Source organism: Protopterus annectens, chromosome 1.part0 (assembly GCF_019279795.1).
Source record: "Protopterus annectens isolate FY-2018-M chromosome 1.part0, PAN1.0, whole genome shotgun sequence".
In the NCBI taxonomy this organism is placed as follows: Eukaryota; Metazoa; Chordata; order Ceratodontiformes; family Protopteridae; genus Protopterus; species Protopterus annectens.
The window spans coordinates 1,520,884,193-1,520,906,711 of NC_056725.1; the positions used below are offsets into that span (position 1 = coordinate 1,520,884,193).

At 37.3% G+C, this 22,519-nt stretch overlaps 1 protein-coding gene across 2 annotated transcripts in view; it reads left to right on the forward strand.

The window, feature by feature from the left end:
* THBS2 (thrombospondin 2) overlaps positions 1-22,519 on the forward strand; it is a 534,332-nt gene that overhangs the window by 99,998 nt on the left and 411,815 nt on the right. The gene's annotated exons all lie outside the window — the stretch shown is intronic.

A 22,519-nucleotide genomic window follows, 5' to 3' on the forward strand; every position in this document is an offset into this window, starting at 1 on the left:
GCATTTCTTTTTAGTTCTGTTTTACTAAAACATATTTACTCATTCGAAGATATTATGAAAAGAGTTACATATTTTAAACACACAAATAGAAAATATAGCCTTGAATGTGGGAACTTTTAAAAATGTTAATGACATTAAAGCCTGTTTTGTCTGACATTGAATTAAAGTGCCATTGTTTTATAACTGAAAGGTAGTGAGATGATTTTGTAGTACACTTTTGGGGGGTTTACAGATAATCTGATGATGTGTTGTATTTTGTCAGTGATAATAGTCAAGTGTCCATCATATCTTTCTGATTGGAAGTATTAAATAAAATTGAGAAGAATTCTCATTCAGTATAATGTTTTAGTAGGAGACCACCACCACAATTTGAATAAAACAATCATCTGGATTATCAGAGTCATATAAATGATGTTGTAGTATAGCACAGCTTATAAATATCTAGTGGCTAATATTTAGACAGAAGTTATTTTTGGTAAAGGTCTTGCAGGAAGAAAATAAAGATGATAAAAATGTCACTGCAGAATAAATTCTAATTACTGTTTTCTTCTTAATAAATTCGAGGTCAGTGCATCACTGACCCTATCTGGGAGTTACTGTTCAAAAGTAGTTAACAAGCATGTAGTGCAGGCGACCACTGAGTGGTCTAGTCCATCTGCCCCAAAGCACTGTCTGATTAAGTGACATGCTCCAAGTCACACAATAGGCAAAATAAGGCTGAAGGAACCACACAATGTGCCACAGGAAGCAGCTTGTTAATATATATATAGCTTATAGCCTTAATTGTCTGTATTGATTACACATTAGTTAGTCTGATTTGTTTAAAAGTATTTACATTTTTTGGATAATATGAAAGATGTATAATTCACAGGTGGCTTACTCTTTCTTTTACTCAGAGATAAGCATATCTCTATGCTTTGTTATAATTTTCCTCTTATTTCCTTTTTAACTCTAGATTTGGATTTGGGATTGATTTAGGTGGCCTAATATGTTTTATGGTTATCTTTTGTACACAGACATGGGCGTGCACACACACACACACACACACACACACACATATATGTATATATATATATATATATATATATATATATATATATATATATAGTGTATATGTGTATACATGCATGGGCAATCATGCATCTTATGTATGTCTATATTTGTACTTAGAAGCATTCATGCAGCGTGTGTGTGTGTGTGTGTGTGTGTGTGTGTGTGTGTGTGTGTGTGTGTGTGTGTGTGTGTATGTCTGTGTGTGTTTGTATGTGTGTAGGAGAGTGTGTCACATTTTCCCCTCATTCTCTGTTTACCAAATAAAGCCATTTAGTGAGTGTAATTCTATCTTATTGATAGGCCTGTTTCACTATGGCGTTGTTGAGAGGCTTACCTTTTGTCAGTCAGTATGTAGGTGGGTGATGGGGTATGGGTTGGCACAAGGATGTCCACAGGCTATGGATGCACTTTGCTGATGTCTATAGGAATTCTACAGAAGATCAACTTATTTTGCAGTGTGGTTAATAAAGTCTCTTACAGAACCCGTTAAGGGATGAGCTATGGCGCTGTGTTACTACTATGCATGAAATTTCAGATCTGCTTGGAAGTGTCATTTGCACAGCAATTTGGATTTGGGATGCATTTGTTTTAGCATATTAGCTGAAATGCTCTTGTACTCATTCTATGCTTAAACAATGACATGTGAAGTGATTTACTTTGCTTACAGTTTAGATTATATTGTGTGCATGAGCATTTTGAGTCTGAATATTTTTTTCTGAGGAGAGAGGTAATCTGTGGTTGCTGTCTGGAACTCAGAAAATATGCTTCCTCTAGGAACTCTCATATTCTTTCAGTGACCAATATCCATCATATACAGATAGGATTATTTCCCATGAAGCTGTACACCTCCATTAAATCCTTCAACTGTTCCATCCTAACAATCCTCCATTTAGACAATTTTGTACAAAAATTTAACAAGCTACTCCTAGATGCTCTTAACAGATTGACACGTCTAAAAGAAAGAGAATAAAATCCAACCATCCTGTACTGGTAGAATCCTCATGAATAAAAGTGTCAAATAGACTAAAAGCTCCTCAAACACTCCATAACATTACAAAAAGTTAGCTTAGATAAGAAACAATACAATAATGACCTACAAATTAACAATAGACACACTCCTAGCAAATCCTGATCCTCCATCAATCAAATACTACATCCTAGCACAAAAAATTCCTAATCCATCTACCATGAAGTAGAAAGCCAATCTTCTTCAAAAGCATAGTAGGCCCCACTAAATATTTTTTTCTTCTACGCCCCTTGACATATACAAGCCATATGTTGCCAACTCCTCAGTCTTAACTCTACAACCCATTCCCACTTCCTCCATTAAACATCTACTTCTAAAACTTAAATCTTGCTCATGCTCTGCTAAAAGCTGCCCAGGAGAATACCTAAAAATGGCAGGAGTTGTTATAGCCTACCCAGTCTCTATTCTCATAAACAGGTCAATCCAATAACTATGCATTTTCTCATTGTGGAAAAAGTCTCACATTATTCCACTTCACAGACATGGTCAAGCCCCCAAATTCTCCAATGTCAGATCCATTGCTATGCTGTCACTCCTCTCAAAAATCTTGGAAAAATGCATTCAGAGTCAACTTCTTCAAAACCTCAGAAAAGAATAACTCCTAACCATACACATGTATTCTGCCCAGCCTATAGCACTACAACTCTATTAACATTCTTGGAAAACATCAACAACGCCATAGCATTGTTCTAGTTTCTTCATAGCATTGTTCTAGTTTCTTCATCTGCCATATTCCTAGATTTATCTCATGCCTGAAATAGTGTATCACATAACAAATGCCTGCAAGAAATGTCCTCCCTTGGCCTGTCACAGCTTACGCACCAATGGCTTGACAGCTACTTGTCCAAGTGATACCAGTACATAACATGTCAACACTCACACTTTCCATTCTTTCCAATCACCACGGGAGTTCCTCATGGTTCTGTTCTTGCCCCTGTCTTATTCAATATTTTCATTAACAATCATCCTACTTCTTTCCAACAGGCTTCACTAATACACTATGCAGATGTCTCTATCATTATATGCTTCTTTGATAATCAAAACCACCTCCAACAAATCACAAGAGATGCTTTCAATTCAACGAAAAATGGCACAGTAATGCCCAACTTTCAATTAATCCTAAAAAAGGTACCCCCTTTTTTCCCCAAATCACATAACTCAGAACCAAATTCAAAATTGCCTCCTTAAACCAAATTGAAATAGAAATAGTGTCACATTCCAATTCATTTGGCCTAACCATAGATAACAGCCACACACTTGATTTACACATTTATAACAGCATCAAAAAAGAAAACATAAAAAGCTTGGCATGCTGTATAGATCAAAACATTTTTTTTCACTACAGGTCACTCCAGTCAAGCCATCTTGGGTTCAATTAATGGCTTGGGCAACAGATGGAATGGTGGGAGGATGGATGTGTCCAATCTGAGAGGGGCAGTACCCATGAATGACGTTTCCTAAAGGGAGATGTGGTCCACAGAGGGTAGCTGCACTTGGACATAGTCAATGATCAATGGGACAAGAAAAGGGAAAGTGGGTATGGTTATATAAAAAGAACACCCCCCAAATGGAAGCATAAATGACAGAGCACCCATATCACCCTTAGGATCCATGACTGGTCCCAGAAATATTGGAATAGTTCATGAGGTAGGGGCTGGTAGACCCAGCATGGATGTAGAAAACTGGAGTTTGGGCCAGTACCATGAGGTCCAAGGGGACCAAAAAATTGTCCTTACTAATTCCACAAAAACATCTCTAGCTACCACTAACCTATTACCTCCTCTTCTGTATGGTGCACCAATTCTCACAATTCTCAGGCATTCATATTGAAGAAACTAGAGTAACGATACAGTAAAACAGCAAAGTTTGTGGCTACCAATATCTATTGAACTCATCACATTTCTGCACTCAAACTACTTAATTGGCTTGAACTACTCCACCACCTGTCATATACCCAGTTACTAGTGGCCTATAACATAATACATAAATGTTTATCTTGTCCAGCTGTCAACACTATCCTCCATAACTATCACCTCAATAAACTACTTTGATCCAATGATAAAAAATCCTCTCCACCATCAAAGTTAAAAAATATGCCAGAAATGTCCTATACTCTAATTTTTTTTTGCTTAGACTTGGAACTCATTCCCTTATAACACTTAGGTCAATGGACAACTTCTAGACCTTTAAAATGGCACTAAGATAATTTCTAGATAACTCATGGCTTTGCTCTGTTGTGCCACTCATGGTTAAAAAAAACACTATATTTCGCATCCACTACCTAGACTCCTAGCTAATACTTCTCACATATTTCAAAACTTCTCCATGATATAATGCCTATGGTCATTCCATTTTGAGAGTAACTCTGTTTTGCCAGATTAAAGCAAATGTATACCCTTCCTCACTTTCACACTCTCAAATTGTCCTCTTCCCCTTCTTCTTCTCCTTTGCTCCTATTAACTATTTCAAACTGTTTCTGCCTACCCCTTTAAAAACAAGATGGCGTACATGTATACACTGTTTCAATAGACTGTAATCATTCTCCTATCCAGCAATAGATTATTCACAAACAATGTATTATATATCAGCCTGACTCTCTGCTATGTATGCATAAATGGTTGTTCTTTCCTTATACTGCTTTCCATCAATATGATGTTATTAACTGTATTTATATTCTGACTCCTCAATATTTATACTCTGATTTCTATTTCTGCATTTAACCTATGTGAAAGTCTGATTTGCTGCAATGACTGCATATACCACATTATTACCTTGTATTTATCTGTGTAATACTTGTTTTTTATTTTATAACTTAATTGATCTGTTTGTAATCTCCTTTAACTTTCAATGAGCTTTTCTCCCATTGCCTCAGTTGAAAAACTGCAATTCTTCCCAGTCAGACTTTTAAGTAAATTCTTGTTAGATTCACGGAGGCTCTCAATAAAAATCTGTTCAATCAACAGAGACCTCCAGAGCAGAAACACATGCAACCTCCACGCCCCAACACAACCCAAATGACACATAGCCCACAAACTCAGTATGCCACTCAACCACAAACCATAAGGCAAAACAACATACCCAACACTCTAGTCATAGGTGACTCTAGTCAGGCACACTAATGTTCCACTCACCAGGCTAAACAAGGAGAAAGTTACTGTCAGCTGCTTGTCAGGTGCCAGGATCCACCACATAATGCACGCACTCAGGTCACTCCATAACAAGTACAAATATGACTCTGTCATTGTCCATGTTGGTGTGAATGATCTGAGATGTAACTCTCTGGACTACATGAAAAGAGACATGGAGGAGGTCTCTGATCTTGTAGCCCAGATAGGTATGACCCTAGCCCTGAGCAGCATCCTGCCATCACCCAGAATGATACCACAGTACAAGGACAAAATGATGGACTTCAACAATTGGCTAAGCTTCTGGTGTCATTCTAAGGGGATCCAGTATCTGTCTGCCTGGGATGACATGATCGACAGACCACGATGCTTTGCCAGAGGTGGCCTGCACTTGTTGCCCTTGGGATTCAAAATACTGGCTAAGGCTCTTGCCACCCCTATAGTGCCCTTTTTAGGAAAGGTTCAAATGACAAATTCACCACCGTAGCAGGTACAAGCAAGCAAATCTGAGGGTAATGCTACTCAATGCTACAAGTGTAAACCTCAAAATGCATTCACGCAAGGCACTCCTTAAAATAGAGAACATCGACACCTGTGCAGTGACAGAGACCTGGTTCAAGGCTCCAGAGAGCACCCCTGCATTACCAGGCTATAATTCGTACCACACCTTTTGGCCACCTAACCTGGACTGAAACACTAAAGGTGGAGGTGTGTCCATATTCATTAAGGATATCCACATCTCCAGGATAGTTGCTCAGCATAATGCATCTGAGACTATCCAAGTGCAACTAACTCTGGGCAAGACCACAATCCAAACTGTAACTTGCTACAGATCCCCCACCATGCCCCAGGTTTCCCACTCCTCATTTCTTGATACACTGGAAAATATTAGGGTACAACCCAACACCCTAATAATGGGTGATTTCAACTACCCCACCATTAACTGGGAAAACTACTCATGTACCAACTCTTTTGCTCAACGTTTTCTGGAATTCATAAATTCCAATGCTTTGGATCAAGTTATCCACACCCCCACCAGGGGCAGCAATATCCTAGACCTGGTCATTACCAACATGGGCAACTGGTGTTCCACACCAGAGGTCAATTCCTTGTTGGTCAGATCTGACCACAAGCTAATCAGCCTAGACATCCACATCCTGCCCCCACCCCCATTAGGGAAACCACCATAAAAAATTTCTCCAAAGCCAACTTCACACTTCGTAAGACAGAAGTGGCAAACTTCACGACACCCATGTAGACGGACAATAGAGTTACGACTGCTGAATCCTACACCAATGCACGTTATAAGCACTTACACAAGTGCATGGATCGTGCTATCCCTAACAGAACCAAGATGATATCCTCCAAAAAAGGAAGTCAATCTGGTAGTCCCCTGCCATAAACAAACTCTACAACAGAACAAAGAAACTATTGCAAAAAAGAGTAAAATCCCATGACTGGAAGAACTCCCTGGTCATCCTCAGTAAGAAGTTGAGATCCATCATAAAATCCTCCAAAGCTAGTTATGAAAACAAAATCACCACTGATTCTAAAGACAACCATAAAGCATTCTATAGCTATGTCAAGAATCTCAATGGCAACACTCAGATCTGCTCTGATTTACAGCACAATGGCACTAAATATACAAAACCAACTGATATTGCCAACATCCTGGCAGATAGGTTCAGTGCTAACTTTACTCCCCCCCTCATGCCCTAAAGGGCCCATCTCTATATGGGAAGAATACAAAGTTCCTGTAATCATGGCTTCACAGGTAAAAAACACACTCTCCAAAGCCAAGAACACAGCATCCATGGGACCCAACAACATCCCAGGCTGCATTCTACATGAACTACAGAATGAACTGGCACCCCACCTAAGCACCATGTTCAATCATAGCCTCACCTCAGGCTTTATGCCCACTGAATAGTGCACAGTGATGGTTAACCCACTCCACAAAGGGGGAGCCACCACGGACCCCGGGAGCTACTGCCCCATTAGCCTAATGAGCCTGGTGTGCATGGCATCATGGAACTTATAAACAAAGGCATTGGTAATCTCCAAACTCTAGACCCCACCCAGTTTGGGTTTGTAAAAGGCAGATCATGTTTCCTAAACCTGATTGACTTCTTTGAAGCAGTCACCAAAGCCGTAGATGAGGGTAAGGTGGTTAACACAGCCTATCTAGATCTCACCAAAGCTTTTGATACCATCCCCCACTCTGGAATTATAGATAAACTCACTAAACTAGGTATAAATCCCTGTGTCACAAGATGGGTTGCCAACTGGCTCACTGACAGAACCCATACTGTGAAAGTAGCAGACTCCAAATCCGACTTCAGACCAGTGAAAAGTGGAGTACCACAAGGTTCAGTCTTGGGTCATTTCCTGTTTGGTATCTAATTTTCTGAAGTACAGACTAACACAGAAGGGCTTTGGCTAATGAAGTTCACAGATGACTGCAAACTAGGAGCCATAATTGAAACATCTAACAATGTGGACATCCTACAAAAAGGCCTCACTGAGACAGATGCCTGGTGTCAAAGCCATGGCCTCAAGCTCAATGCAAAAAAGTGCATTGTCATCCCCTTTGGTAAAAATCTGTACCCATGACCTACCACATAGGTGGTAGTCTGCTTAACACTGAAAGTGTGATAAGATACCTGGTGACACAGGTGGACAGTAGTCTCTCCTTTGATAAGCACATCACCACAGTAGTCAGGAAATCTTTCTACATGGCATACCTCATCCCAAAAGGTTTCTCATCCAGGAAAAAAAAGGTCATTGTTCCTCTCTACTCATCACTCATTAGACCCATTATAGAGTGCAATGCCCCTTTTGGTATGTACCTCATGAGATGTCTACAACAACTGGAAAGGCCGCAGAAATACCTCACAAAGAGGATTACCGGCCTCAAACAGATGCCCTACGTAGACCGTCTCAAAAAACTCCAGCTTTACTCTGTCACATATCGCCTACTCAGAGGCGATCTCTGCCTAACATACAAAGCTATGTCAAACCCAGAACTATTGGACATGCTCCACTTAAAGAAATCCCAATCGCTCCAAGCCACATGGTCTAGGGACCTAAACCTTGTCACCACAATAAACAGAACATGCTGGAGGGATAGATTCCTGTCCCAGAGACTTTCCATACTCTGGAACAAACTACCTATCTATATCAAACAAAGCTCCTCATTAGCACTCTTCAAGAAATATCTTGATGATTGGATGGGAAATAAGAAATTCACCCCGGGGATCACCTCTGTGGCTCTGCTTGATGGGGGCACAGGAAAATAATTTTCTTGAGTGGCAAAAGCCAGGGTACCTTTTTGACTAGGCATGTATAGGCCCCAGGGCTGATAGCGTAGTACCCACCTATGAACCTATAATACATAATAATAATAATAATTATAACAAAATGCATAACAAAATGGCTGTAGTTGTTGGGTATGAGGAAGCTATCTGTGGATAAAAGCAACTGATCCTACTGCCATTTGTTCAAGTTAAATAGTCATTATTTTGGCTTTGTAGGACAAACATGCGTCTGTGTAAAGTATGTTGAAATACTTTAATTTAGCTACTGTTTTTTGCGAAGCAAAATTGAAATACATCACAATGGACATTTTTTGTTATTCACGATCAGATATCTGTGGTTTACATGGTCAGCTAATTGGCTACAATTGCCAGGCACAAAGACTGTGACTGGATAAAATTAACTGACCCTACTGTAGCTTAATGACATTAAATATTAATTAATTTGGCTTTGCACAGCTAGTGTTCATTTGTATGAAGTTAGAAAGATTTACTGTGGTCACTAAGTGTCTGTGCGGCACAGACTTGAAATACATTAGTGTGGCCATTTTTTTATCACAGTCAGAAATCTGAGAGATACACAGTCAACATAGTGACTATAATTGTTGGGTACAGGAGGCTATTTATGGAGAAAAATAGAATCTGATGTTGTTTGCATCACTTAGTCATTGTTATGGCTTTGCAGAAATAATGTGTATTTGTAAGAAGCATGTTGGGATATTAGTTGTGGGTATTATTTGTGTGGAACAGAATTAAAATTAATTATTGTGATCTTTTATCACAATCAGACATCTTTGATATACACAGTCAACAGAGTGTCTATAATTGTTTGGTACAGAGGTTGCTTGTAGATGAATGTGACTCACTTAATTGTGAGTTGCTTAGGTAAAAAAAACATTCATCTGGATTTGCAGGACTAGTGTATATTTGTATAAAGCAAGTTAGGATCTTTACTATGTTTTTTATTACAATCAGGCATCTCAGCTGGATACAACCAATAAAGTGTCTGTTAGTGATGGGTACAGAAATTATTTGAGGATAAAACTGACTAAACCCTACTGTTGTTTGATCAGAGTTAAACACTTTCTGACTTGGCAGAAGAAGTGCCACACAATGTACTTGTACATGGTGTGTGTATGTATATGTGTGTGTGTGTGTGTGTGTGTGTGTGTGTGTGTGTGTGTGTGTGTGTGTGTGGGTGTGCACATGTGTGAGGGGTATTTTTTATGTGTGGGAATATTACAGTATTTCTAAGAGTAGCAAAGTTGGCTATAATTTCTTTCACATTCCATCACAATCAAATATAAGCATTTTTATACAGAAATGTCTACCTTTAGCAGTCCAGGCACTTTGAACACCAAGCATTAGAAGAAACTTATTTCTTTCTTGCCAAAAAAATGAATGTGTTTCCTAACTCATTTCTAAACCATCATTGGATCAAAAGGATAAAATGGGCTCTCAAATGTACTTTAGATCATATAGAATCCCAGACCCCTGTCTTAATTCAGTTATTTCCTTCATAGTCATTACAGTATAATACTGGCCATTTTAGGTATCTAGAAAGATCAGAGGGAAAAGGTGAAGGGTAAGAGGCCAGAAAGGGATTTAGACATGCCAAATCACAATTCTTTATTTTTGCTCATCACGACTCCATAGTAATTTGGAAATCCTTCTGTCTGGCTGACCTAATTTCCAAGCACATCTCCTCTAGAGCCAAAGAAGTCTTAATTCCTCTTTACTCAACTCTTATCTGACCCATCATTGAACATAATGCTTCTTTTTGGCATTTATTTTTCAAAAAATATCATTCAACTTGACAGTCCACAGAGACTCCTATATAAAAAGATCAATGGCCTCAATACCACAGTTATTGAGGCAGATTGGCATCTCCCTTCCTGTATTTAGTCTCTTTAGGCTCATCGTTGGTGACCTGTGTTGAGTATTTCAAGCCATGAATGACTTGAACCTCACTGGCCTCCTATTCTTTAGCATAGCAGATAGCTTGTCAAGTACCTTGTTAAATGATGTAAACATTTGACAGTTAAATAAGGCACACTGCCATGGTAGAGTCATATCCTAATATACCTCCTCACCTCTGGACTAAACATCCATTAAATACAGAGTATTGCCCTCACCACCTGCAAGGTTAACTCATATAATCTGATCAGTAGCCTCGATTTATCTTCAGTTTGTGCTGTGCTACCCTCCTTGAGGCTGGAAGAACCTTATAATTATGGTTTATTGGGTAGGCTTGTAATGGTCTCTACACACTTGTTTAATATTTATTTCTCAATAAAGCTGTGAACCAGTGAACCTATCATTAAGTATCTTTACTCATATTACACCCAAATAATTTTTTTAATTAAAATTATTGTATCAAACTTTATTATACATTATTCTGATTGTTATGATTTTGAATCAACCTATATCTGGATTATCAATATGTTTTGACAACCATAGTGTTTGCAAAGCAAAAGAAACAAACAAACAAAAACAGCAAATAAACAAAATACACTTCAGAAGCAATACCATTTCATACTAAGCTCCCTCTTCAGGTAATTTCCTGCACACCCATTCATAAAATGTGAATAGCAGAAATGAAACAACATACAGTGTTTCTGATCACTGCTGAGGCTATTTATCAGAGAAGAATCAGACATTTTTGTTGTTATGAGTTTTATATAAAATAGTCCACGTGAAACATATTTTTCTTACTTTGTTGCAGAGGTTCTGTTCCTATCATATAACAGCTTGCATATTACTCATCTCGGGTAACATGCATATGAGTATATATATATATATATATTTAGCAAGATGTTGAATCAGTCAAAACCCCCTCACCCTTTCACTTATGCACACAAATTTAATGAACATTTTACATTACTAGGTGTGCATTCAAAAAGTTATAGTCTTATAAGAATGAGCCTAAAAAAACTTTACTTATAAATCACAAGAGACACCCTTCGGATTTTTGTTGACCTATTCTATGATTCATTTTGTAGTTGTGTGAGCTTAAATAAGTACTTGCCAGATAAAGCACTATGAATATATATATATATATATATATATATATATATATATATGGGTCTACCTGATAACACCGACATGCTAAAACACCAACAATGAAATCACCGACACCATACAACCAAAAGCTCAAAAACACGAAACTTCACATGCCCAACAAACCACAATCCCGACAATCAACAAACAAAACAAATCCCCTGTCCAAAAAGCCCACACACAACACAAGCACACCAAAACCCTTATAAACCTACACTAAACCTTACATACACAACTATCTATCCACTAACCTTAAACCAAACCCTAACCCTAAGGTCTGCCACTATTGCACACTTACCTAACCCGTGCCTTAACCCTAACTTACTTAACCTGCCCCTAACCCTACAGTCTGTCACTATCGCACACTCACCTGACCTGCGCCCTAACCCTAACTCACTTAATCCGCCCTTAACCCTATCCCCACACTTACCTTAACATGTCAGTATTCTCAGCGTTGGGATTTTCAACTGTCGATCATCTCCATTGTCGATCTTCTGATGTCTGTGTTCTCGTCTTCGGCGGTTTGCAGTTTCGGCATTATCAGGTAGACCTGTATATATATATATATATATATATATATATATATATATATAAAGTACATATTGTTCAGAAGTACAGTACATATTATACAAAAATAGCCCATCAATTCATTGGAAACAGCAGTATTTGTCTGGGATGTATATATGGACTCCTTCACTTGTATATGCAGAAGTCAGAAAGGCATGAAAATAGCCTGCTGCATAAAGGAGAAAAGGCTTGCAAGCCGGATGACTGGGCTAGCAAACTATCAGATTATAGAAAATATAAGATAGAGGAAAACTGATTCAAGTGGAGGAAGTCTGATATATGATCAGCTCAGGATAAAACACAAGTTTGTTCTCCTTCCAGAGAAGGTTTCTTATGCAGTCTGTAAAATGTTTATAGAGATAAGGTAAGAGAACAAACCAAGAAAGAAATAATGTATGAAGACTGCCACTTAAGATTCAATGCATTGCAGTTTAGATCCCACGAGATAATAGGACTGTTGTCCAAGTAAATGAAACACTGCACCCATCTACCCTCAGCAGCTGACAAATGTGGCTACATGCATCTGTCAACTCCCACTGTGTTAACATATCAAGTGACACTCATTCTGTAGTGACGCTTAGTTACTATCCACTTTAGTGCAACTAAACATTTTTGTATCATCATCCATGCTTACTGCAGTATTGCTTACTACAAACCCTAAAAAGGAGCACTTAAAATGTGAGACACAAACAAGCTAAGAATTGCTCCCCACACTATGACATTAGTACAGCAGAAGCTTTTAACATTTGCAGCTTTTTAAAGAATGACACCTTGCAAGTCAGACTAATGATTTTAGTGTTTTGGTCAGCATAAGAAATACTAGTAATGCAGTGGCTATATTAAAAACAGTATGTGTATCTAAGTGAAAGTAAATGCATTCCACCATCCTAGATATGCCAGTCTTGTCTCCAGTGCTGACAACATTTTACTCCAGTGTAGTAAGAGACATACTGTGCCTTCAGTAAACGGAGTATAGACTTATGCTAGAGAATCGATATAAAAAGCAAAACAGCATTTATACCAAACGTGCATTACATTGGATGTGTTTGTTAACGTGTTAAGAAAACTGATCCAAGGAACGCTCATCTCAACAATGTACCATGTCCCAGTGAGAAAAGTATTGAGAAATGCATTAGTTAAACGGAAATAGCAGATGCAATGAGTAGTAGCTGCAACTTTAAGCTGGAATTGCTAATAAGTAGAGGATTGGAAGAGAACATATTATTTGAGTGCTTGGACAGGTAACACAGTTAGCTGCTGTGTGACTCCATGTGCTTTCTTGATTTATTACTGCAGTGCTTCTCCTGCTAGAACTTCAAAAAAAGAACTGTTAAAAAAATGAACTATGTTCCAAACCCTTCTTCCAAGTAATCGCTCAGCCTTCCATGCGCACTGCTTCCTTAAATTGGCTCTGCTCATGATTTTTTCTGTTGTAAAATTGTTGGCTTATATCTGTCCCACTGGGGACATTACCAGAAAATCAGCACTTTCTTTCCTCAGCACATAAAAGGCTATAACATGCAGACTGGTTAATAAATGGAGAGAACCCTATTTCTTACATCCAAAAGCTGTGGTTTGCCTATAGAAAGGGAACTCTTCTTTCAAAACCCACAGCTGCCTTGTACTCCTTTTACCTTCTCTGAATTTCATTGCCTGATATTCAAGTAAAAAATCTATACTGTAACCATCTATAAATTAAAATGTTACAGTTTTTGGTAGGCATAAATTCTTTGGACAGCACACAATTCTGTTTTTTTTTTTTTTTTGTTATTAAGAAGGAATGCTTTTAAACTGCAATTATTCCTATAGCAGAAAGACTAACACATATTTTAAATGGTGCAGTCGGCAAGAACAAAAAAAAAATTGAAGTTGCCTTGACAACCTCTGCATTTTTTTGTTCCTTCTCATTTTTACAGACTGATCCTGATCTCTGTTCTTAATATATCCATATGTAATAATATATCAATAGTAAAATAACACAGATTATGCTTATGGACTATCCTGGTTAAACAAATGCAAATAAATAAATAAACTTGACAGAAGTTTGAAATCAATCTGTGACTGTGCATTTTTGCAGAAACCACAATCTAGTAAAGTTATAATTTATATGAAATGCAGTCAGTCACAGTTATGTTTCATTGTTTCACTGTAAACGTGACTGATTAAGGTGAGATTTCCGTGTAGTTATGTCTGCACAAAAGTAATGAGTCAAGCCATCAGTATTTGAAAATTGAAAGTGTAAAATGTTATTTTTAACCTGCTTGATGTTAACTTATTTTGCAAATGGTACTGCTATTAATTTTCCTTCTTATGTGTAACTTTATCTTAATGTATTATTCCAAAGTAACCTTTAGGTTTGTTCAGCAGTTTAAAGCATACTGCATGTGATACTGTTTCTTAGTGAATTCTTTAAAATGCATACAGGCTAAACACTATAGTGACAGTGTAGAAATCCTGATATAAAATAGACGTGTGTGTGTGTGTGTGTGTGTGTGTGTGTGTTTCTCTGTGAGTGCATGCATGTGTGTGTGTGTGTGTGTGTGTGTGTGTGTGTGTATGTTTGTGTGCATGCTTGTATATAAATTTGTTTGGGAGGAATGCACTGGGTAAGGATGCTACACAAACAAACATGCTATGCAATATAACAGAATAACAGTTCTTAAATGTTCTTAATAAACAAAAGATTAAGAACATGTAACAGCATTCATAATGGATAAAACACAGAAATATAGCTGTCTTCATTGGGAATCTGCCAGTTTCTATGAAAGCCAAATATTTCATATGCTCTCAAAATGTACATTCATCAAAGGAGTTTACTTAGGACAGGGTTTGCCCTGGATACGGTAGTATGATACCAGGCTTGGGGATGTTAAGCTTGGGGTATGAGTGGCCTTAGCCCCGTACAGAAAATGTGCTTTTAAAAATATTTTTGATGACTTTCTTTAGATCATTTCACTTTTTTTAATGACAAATTGCCATAAAAATGCCTTCTTTGGCATTAAGTAGTGAGGACTAGAATCATATGTATTTATAGTTGCTGTAATTACATGAAATGCAACACTGCAGAAACCATGGCAATCATTTGTGCTCACTTACAGCTTTGCATCTCAGAGTGCAATCAGCTGGAAAGCACAGTTTTTAGACTGCATCAGACTTCGCCTTCATACTTTTTGTCCTTGAATTGCATCATAACTTAACAACTGCATTGGCAGATACTCACTAATGCTATCCATATGTCGCTGTTCTACTGTTAGACTGTAGCAGGCAAACAGTAGCATTACAGATGGAAGTTTTCTGTATAATGGTCCTCTTGGCTAACATTTTTCAAAGAACAATCATTATAAATTTTATACAAAATCCATATTTCTGTTGCTGGATTTCAGTTGCAGAACATTTTTGTGACAAATTTTCACTTTATGTATTTTCTTAATTCTTATACAGTGCATATACGCAGTAAAGGAAATGTGCTGATTTTTCAAATGGTATGCAGTACATGGTATCACAAATGTTTTTCACTGCATCAGTTGGAAATGCAAAAAAAAGTACTGTTGCCAACAAAATATATTAATTATCATTTTGCCAGATATAGGCTGAGTGACAATAGTATGTGCTCTTCAAGGCTGGTTGTGTCTGACGTTTAGCATACAAATTAATTCTAGCAAAATTCATAGCATTATACTGCTAGATTCTATTATCCTACTGCTGGGTGAAGATTGAAAGCTTGAACAAGGGTCAACTCACTGACGATCAGAGTTCCTCCACAGGAGATCACTGTTAATGAGTTGTGCCAGCACCGATGCCCTTTTTGGGGAAATTTCCATCCTTCTTTGAGTTGGTGTGACCAAAGAGATAGTATATATAATTTCAGTGGGGCTTCTGCCCACATGGGGTGCAGGGAGGCTTGTTCCCTTGGAAAAATCACTTACAAAAGTGTTTCTGGCATGTCTTTTTGGTGAATGCAGTTCAGAAACTCTGACCCTTGATGCATTCATTTTTTTGTCCACTCATAGTAAAAGCTTAGATTCATGACCAACAATGCTAAGGTCACCTCATAACAGTTTAGCCATTTTATTTCTCCTTCTGGTAATAACATCATCATTAACAATAAGCCATGAAGTGGCCTCATCAACAGTAGCACCGACCTTGGCGTTCTTTAGTTTAGATTATGGGCATTATACCTGTAGGTTAATGTAGGAGGCTGGACAATGTATTTCAGAATATCTATAACATTTCCTTAATTAATTTAGTGAATGCACCAGTAGATCCATCTGAAATTAAAGCTCAAAATTATTTTCATGTTTAATAGCCTCCAAAACAAATTATTGACACTTATTATTAGGTGAAATTCTGCTGAATCTGTAATACCTGGATAAAGGCATTCTTAAAACATGAAAATATAAGGCAAATTAAGCCCATTATGGCACTTATTTCACCCCTTATTAAACATTACTGTCACAATGCTGCTTACTGTGTCAATGTGCCACCCATATTAAGCATTACTGTCACAATGCTGCTTACTGTGTCAGTGTGCTGCCCTTATTAAACATTACTGTCACAATGCTGCTTACTGTGTCAGCGTGCAACCCTTATTAAACATTACTGTCACAATGCTGCTTACTGTGTCAGCGTGCCACCCTTATTAAACATTACTGTCACAGTGCTGCTTACTGTGTAAGTGTGCTGCCCTTATTAAACGTTACTGTCACAATGCTGCTTACTGTGTCAGTGTGCCACCCTTATTAAACATTACTGTCACAATGCTGTTTACTGTGTCAGTGTCACCCTTATTAAACATTACTGTCAGATAAAATAGGTGTTAGCAAGCAGGAGAGGTCTAGCAAGGGAAGAATAGTGGAAAGAAATGAAAGAGTCCAAGTAGACTGGTATTTAGATAAGCACTGAATCGAATAAGCCTGTGAAAACCATGGCATGTATCAGCCCCAAAGATTGATGCCAGTTAACAAGGCACAACAAGCAGAGTTATTTATTTGTCAATCAGATAAAAGGTCTGGATAATGCAAGTACAAGAAAGTATTCATTTTTTTTTTATTTTCATACTAGTAATGAAATGAGTCTGGTATAAAATATACAGCTAAGCTTTAAGTTTACCAAAGTGCACCAATTTCAGGATGGTCTGCTTATGAATATTTCCTTTGGTAACACTCTTTAACAATGTTAAGCAGATCTGGTATAATATGATGAATAGTAAAGTCCCACTAAAATGTTTTTGTCATATAACAATAACTGTTTTTATTCCATAATTTTCTGTCCCATAAAGCCAAAATATGTAGTTCCTGTGTTATTGTAACCCTGCAAAACCATACATCATTTCATATCTATTTATGTCTAGAAACAAAAGGCAGCAAACAGTGAAGGACAAAAAAATATGCTCCTAGAAATGAAAGCCATAAGCAAACATCTCCAGGTTGTAATTGTTTGTGCAACTTTTAGAGGAAGAGTTGCTGAGTAAGGATGCAAGTGATTTTGTACGTAACTGCAAGTACAGAATTTTCAAACAAAAATTCAGTAGCTTTAAAGTTTTGATCAAAATCCTTATACAATCATCTGTTAGGTTAATACCAGGAACTTCTTTACTTTTTCTCAAGTACCCACTAGGATTAGTAGAGGTCTATCACATATTGAACAACCACCTAAAAGTTTATGAAGTCAAACTGTTTTATGAGGCTTACCAGGCTTAGCATACATGGGGTTAGGAGGGTGGCCAAATGGTTAAGGTGTTTGCATTGCAAGCACAAGGTGCAGGGTTTGAGTCTTACAAGGAATAATTGGTTAGGCTTAAAATGGCTTGCAAAGGCAGTTAGCTTAGTACTAATCTATGATCCTATGAACCAAAGTAAGCTGTTTCAATGTTAGCCATTCTAATAAACTTCTAATGAAATGTAATATGATTTCATAGAATCAAAAGGTATATATTTGTCTGCTTTTATTTAGAAAACTAAAACTAGAAGTACTAGTTGTGGTTATCATTTGTTTTTTTTTTTTACATTTTAAGTCTATTCCATTTATTCTGTCCATCATCTAATGAAGAGGTTGTAATGAACCCACAGTTTCAATAGGATTAAGCACTAGTGAATTGATTCTGGTGTTCTTGATGTATTGTGTTTAAGATTATAATAATGTGAATGTATTGCTAAGGGACAGTGTGCTTTAAGTTGGGCAGTAGGTCTAGGTTTTGAGATTATACATTTGAAAAAGATTAAGGATCTGGGTTCAGAATGAATTCGGTCTATTTCTACTCTTCTTTACATTTAACCTCTGTCCCAACTGCCCTACTGACCCATTTATGTGCTTGTTTATTTATTTTACATACTCTTTCCAGACATAACCTAAGCCTGAGACACTCTCTTATTTTGGGATACGCCCCCCTTTATAATCTGGCTTTTGGTTTGAGATGATAGGATACTGAGCTGTAGGCTTTTAGCTGGTATAGTACTGCAGCCACATTGGTCAAAGTGGCCTTGGTGAATTTCACTGATACCTTGAGAGGCCATCCTAAGTACAGAGAGGAGCTGGCTTAAGGTATTTTATTTGTGCTTGTGATACAGGGATTAAGCTTCAGTTTCTGAAGTGTTATGAAAAGCATTACAGCTGATTTGGCAAGATTTAGTAGGCACAGTTCTTTATTAGATGGAGAAGACTTGAAGGATAGAATGTCATCTGTGTCAAGAACAAGTGAGCTATATAGAAAACATGCAATGTTATCATTAATAAATAAGTAGGAATGTGTGGGACCAAGGACAGAACCTTGAGGCATCCCAAAGAAAATGTGCCCAGAGTGGAGAGCTATTCAGAACTGAATGTGTTAAAGGTCCTGCAAATCCAAGGTTGTATAGTAGCCATCAAAGAAGCTGGGGGATGAGCCCCCTAAAGGATCATTCAACTAAAGTGAATAAAGCTGCCTATAGAAGTCCGTTATCCATGCTGCTATAAATGGCATTGGTTGCAATGAATAGAGCAGTGAGGATGTCTTATGACCAGAACTGAAGTCATGCTAGTGGTCACATTAAGAGTACATATTTACTGATGTCATCAAATAATTTGCTTACAGAGATTTTTTTTCAAAGTTCTTAGCAGTAGAGTAGAGGATAGAGATTGGCCTGTAGTCCTGAGGGCCATTGGGAGGGGATCGTTCGTGTCACCTAGTTATATAACCTAGAAACACTAGGCATTGTTATTTTGAAAGAAAATGTACAGCTCTCTCCCCAGCAGTAGTAGTTTGTAATTTCCTAATTTAATGTTCATTATTTTCTCCTTAGGAAATTTTATCGTAAAGATAACAGATAAATAATATACATCAGAGGTGACTGTTTAATTCTATTGTTTTTTTTTTCTGAAAACTCTTCCACCAGTCATTTGAAACTACAAGGAGGTGTAGCTATATTATTCCTATTTCTCTCAGACTCTTCATAAGTACCTCTACCAGTTAGAAACAAATATTCAAAAGTTTCTTACAAAATCATAGGGTACTGCACTGGTAAACCACCTTCCAGGATAGTAATTAACCATTAATAGAGATTGCAAAATAAATATTTGAATAGTGCGTTATAACATTAGGGAATGGCAATACATGCAACAAATAGCAAGTTAATGTTACCTAACACTGAATGTAGTGTAATAACTTGAGATACACTTATTCAACTTTTAGAATGTTCTCTATAAAAGTGAAGAGGGACATTAATGTGTTTGCTTACTTTATCATTTGTTGCATCTATTTATTCTGAATAAGAGGACTGCAATGTAAGCTGCTTCCTGTCAACATTTCACACTTAATGGCTCTCTACTTTACTGTATACCTATTGCTTTATTAACCCTCTTCTTGTCTCCTCTCCTTCTGCAACATCTTGCATCAAACAAGCTCATCTATGCAGCAACACAAACTTACACAGGTTTGCATTTTAATGCAATATCAGTTCATGTTTAATAGTCTCTGATTCTCATTCACTAAATGGGGTACAGGTATGCTTTTTTTTCCTTTTAAGCATCTTACTCGGGGTTTACCTGTGCAGCTGCCATGAGAGATGGTAAAATGAGACGGCTGTGATTCTTTGATAACTAAGTGAAATGTTTTACCGCCGAAAGTGCTACTAGAAAATGTGTTTGAAATGCTGTACATCTAGGGAAGTAGCTTTCTGAAGAACCTGAAAAGATAATGTATTGAACTCCAGTGTTGTAAGAACAAAACTTGTATCATACAATCTTTGTTGTTATTGTCCTAACTGGGTTCATGTGGTGCTATCAATGTGCGATTTAATGAAGCCGCAGCCAATGAGCAGCAACTAGAGAGAAAACATCATGGGCGTGTGAGACTAACATTATTTACAATAAAATTCAAGTACATTATTCACATTTCTACAACAAAGACATCACTCTGTACCCACCATGTAGTGGTTTGTGCCTTTACTCCCCCATTAATATATGCTTCATCAAGGAAGTGTGATCTTAGCAACATACAAAAATTGTAAGCCCAAGAATTTTGAGTCTTTAAAATTTCAAGCAATGGCATTTTTTTTTTTTTTTTTTGCAGAGGAGCTGCATGCACCTCCCTTTACCTTTTTGTGGAAGCTGACCCCATAGCCCTTACCTTAATGTATACCAACTCTGGAGACCTAAGGATAAGGTAGAACCTGCACTCAATGCTGAGTTTGCAAATTCTAGGGAGTCAAAATTCTCCTCCTCACTAATTTCAAAAGGAGTCCCGATTTTAAAGTTAAAATGTAGTAGCTATGAAATTCGGGAGTAAACCCCCTACATGGTAGATACACAAAGTATTGTTTAAAAGCAGAAACCAGGACTTAAGCATATTTTTGACTCAAAGTAAATGTTTATGGAGGTGCACTTCTGTTGCCTGTAACTTCTGTAAAATGTGCAACATTACAAAGTAACAAATCTTTTACAACAAATTTGTACTCATGATGCTTAAACTAATCCTAAAAATGAACACAAATAAACAGACAGTAAAATGAGATCAACAGTAGGTAAGGACTGCATGGCTTACCTGTTATGATCACTTATCTGTAACACTTCCTACAGTCCATCAGTCCATCAGTACCCATTACAGCAGTTTGCTTTCTTCACTCCACAAAATTTCTTTTAATCTCTGCCATGCATTTATTTTATGTTTACCATCTTCAGTGGACCATCAGACTCCATAACAAGCTATACCACTGATGCAAAGCCATCACTGTGAGGTTCCCACATATCAATTAACACTTGTCTTCAAATAGAATCCAATTGACTTCACAAATTGATTTTTCTAAAACATGCTGACTTACTATTTGTTAACTGAGATACTTAAACATTCTGCCATTTCCCCTCCAGGCCTCCCTTATTTCCACAATACAATGCATGGCAAATTAATTTAGATGGTGTTTTATATTTTTTAGGATAGCTTGTGTACCTTTTTACTGCTCACTTGTCAAAGGCATCAGTCCTGTGCCATGTAATGACAGTGGGTCCTAAACCACTTGTGAAATTTGACGAGGGTTCATCAGCTGTTTAGATAGAGGTATCACACATTTTCATGGTGCTGCCTTATACCACAGTTATTCATACTGCTTCTTGTTTATGATACAATCTGCCTATACCTTTCTATTTTGAGATGATATTTGTGTCTTCGCTTACTTGACAAATCTCACAGGACTCCCTTTCCAGTTTCGCCTTTTCAGCTACTTCTTGTCAAGCTGCAACTTTTTCATTGGTTCTGCATTCCGGATGTATTATTTTATGATTATTTCTACCAGCTGTATTGTTGTCATAAATAACAATTTTCATCTTTTTGTGTTGGCTTGAGCAGATCTGCAAGATCTGTAAGTTGTCATTCATAAAGATGCTTCTACAGTGCCAGCTATATCAAAGCAAATCAATAAAGATAAAGGTAAAATTGTATTCACCAGAATAAGTCTTCAAACTGATGTATCTGCAAATAAAGACACTATACCTTAAAAATTAAACAGGTATGTATTTCAGTATGAACCTGGAACCGTACTCACAGCTATTAGCTTTCTCACTAACAAACTCTGTCCAATCATTTTATAGTCCACATTACAATATCAAATAGTATTTTCCAAAATGTTTTGAAATTCTGTATACTGCTTTTTATGATCATACAGTGCAAATCAAGAGCTCACAGCTTCACCCAATAAAATCTGTTTCCATTTGCCTGCATGCATTAATTGTACAATTCATAACATAGCATCTGTAAGCTCCATTAGCTATAAGGCACACAGTGTAGATAGTATAGCATAAATTATTCCTTGTACGGGTAAATTTCACAATGCATTATCTATCCTACCACAAGCATCACAGCTTTCTATACGATGATACAATGGTACACAAACAGCAGATCTGTAGAC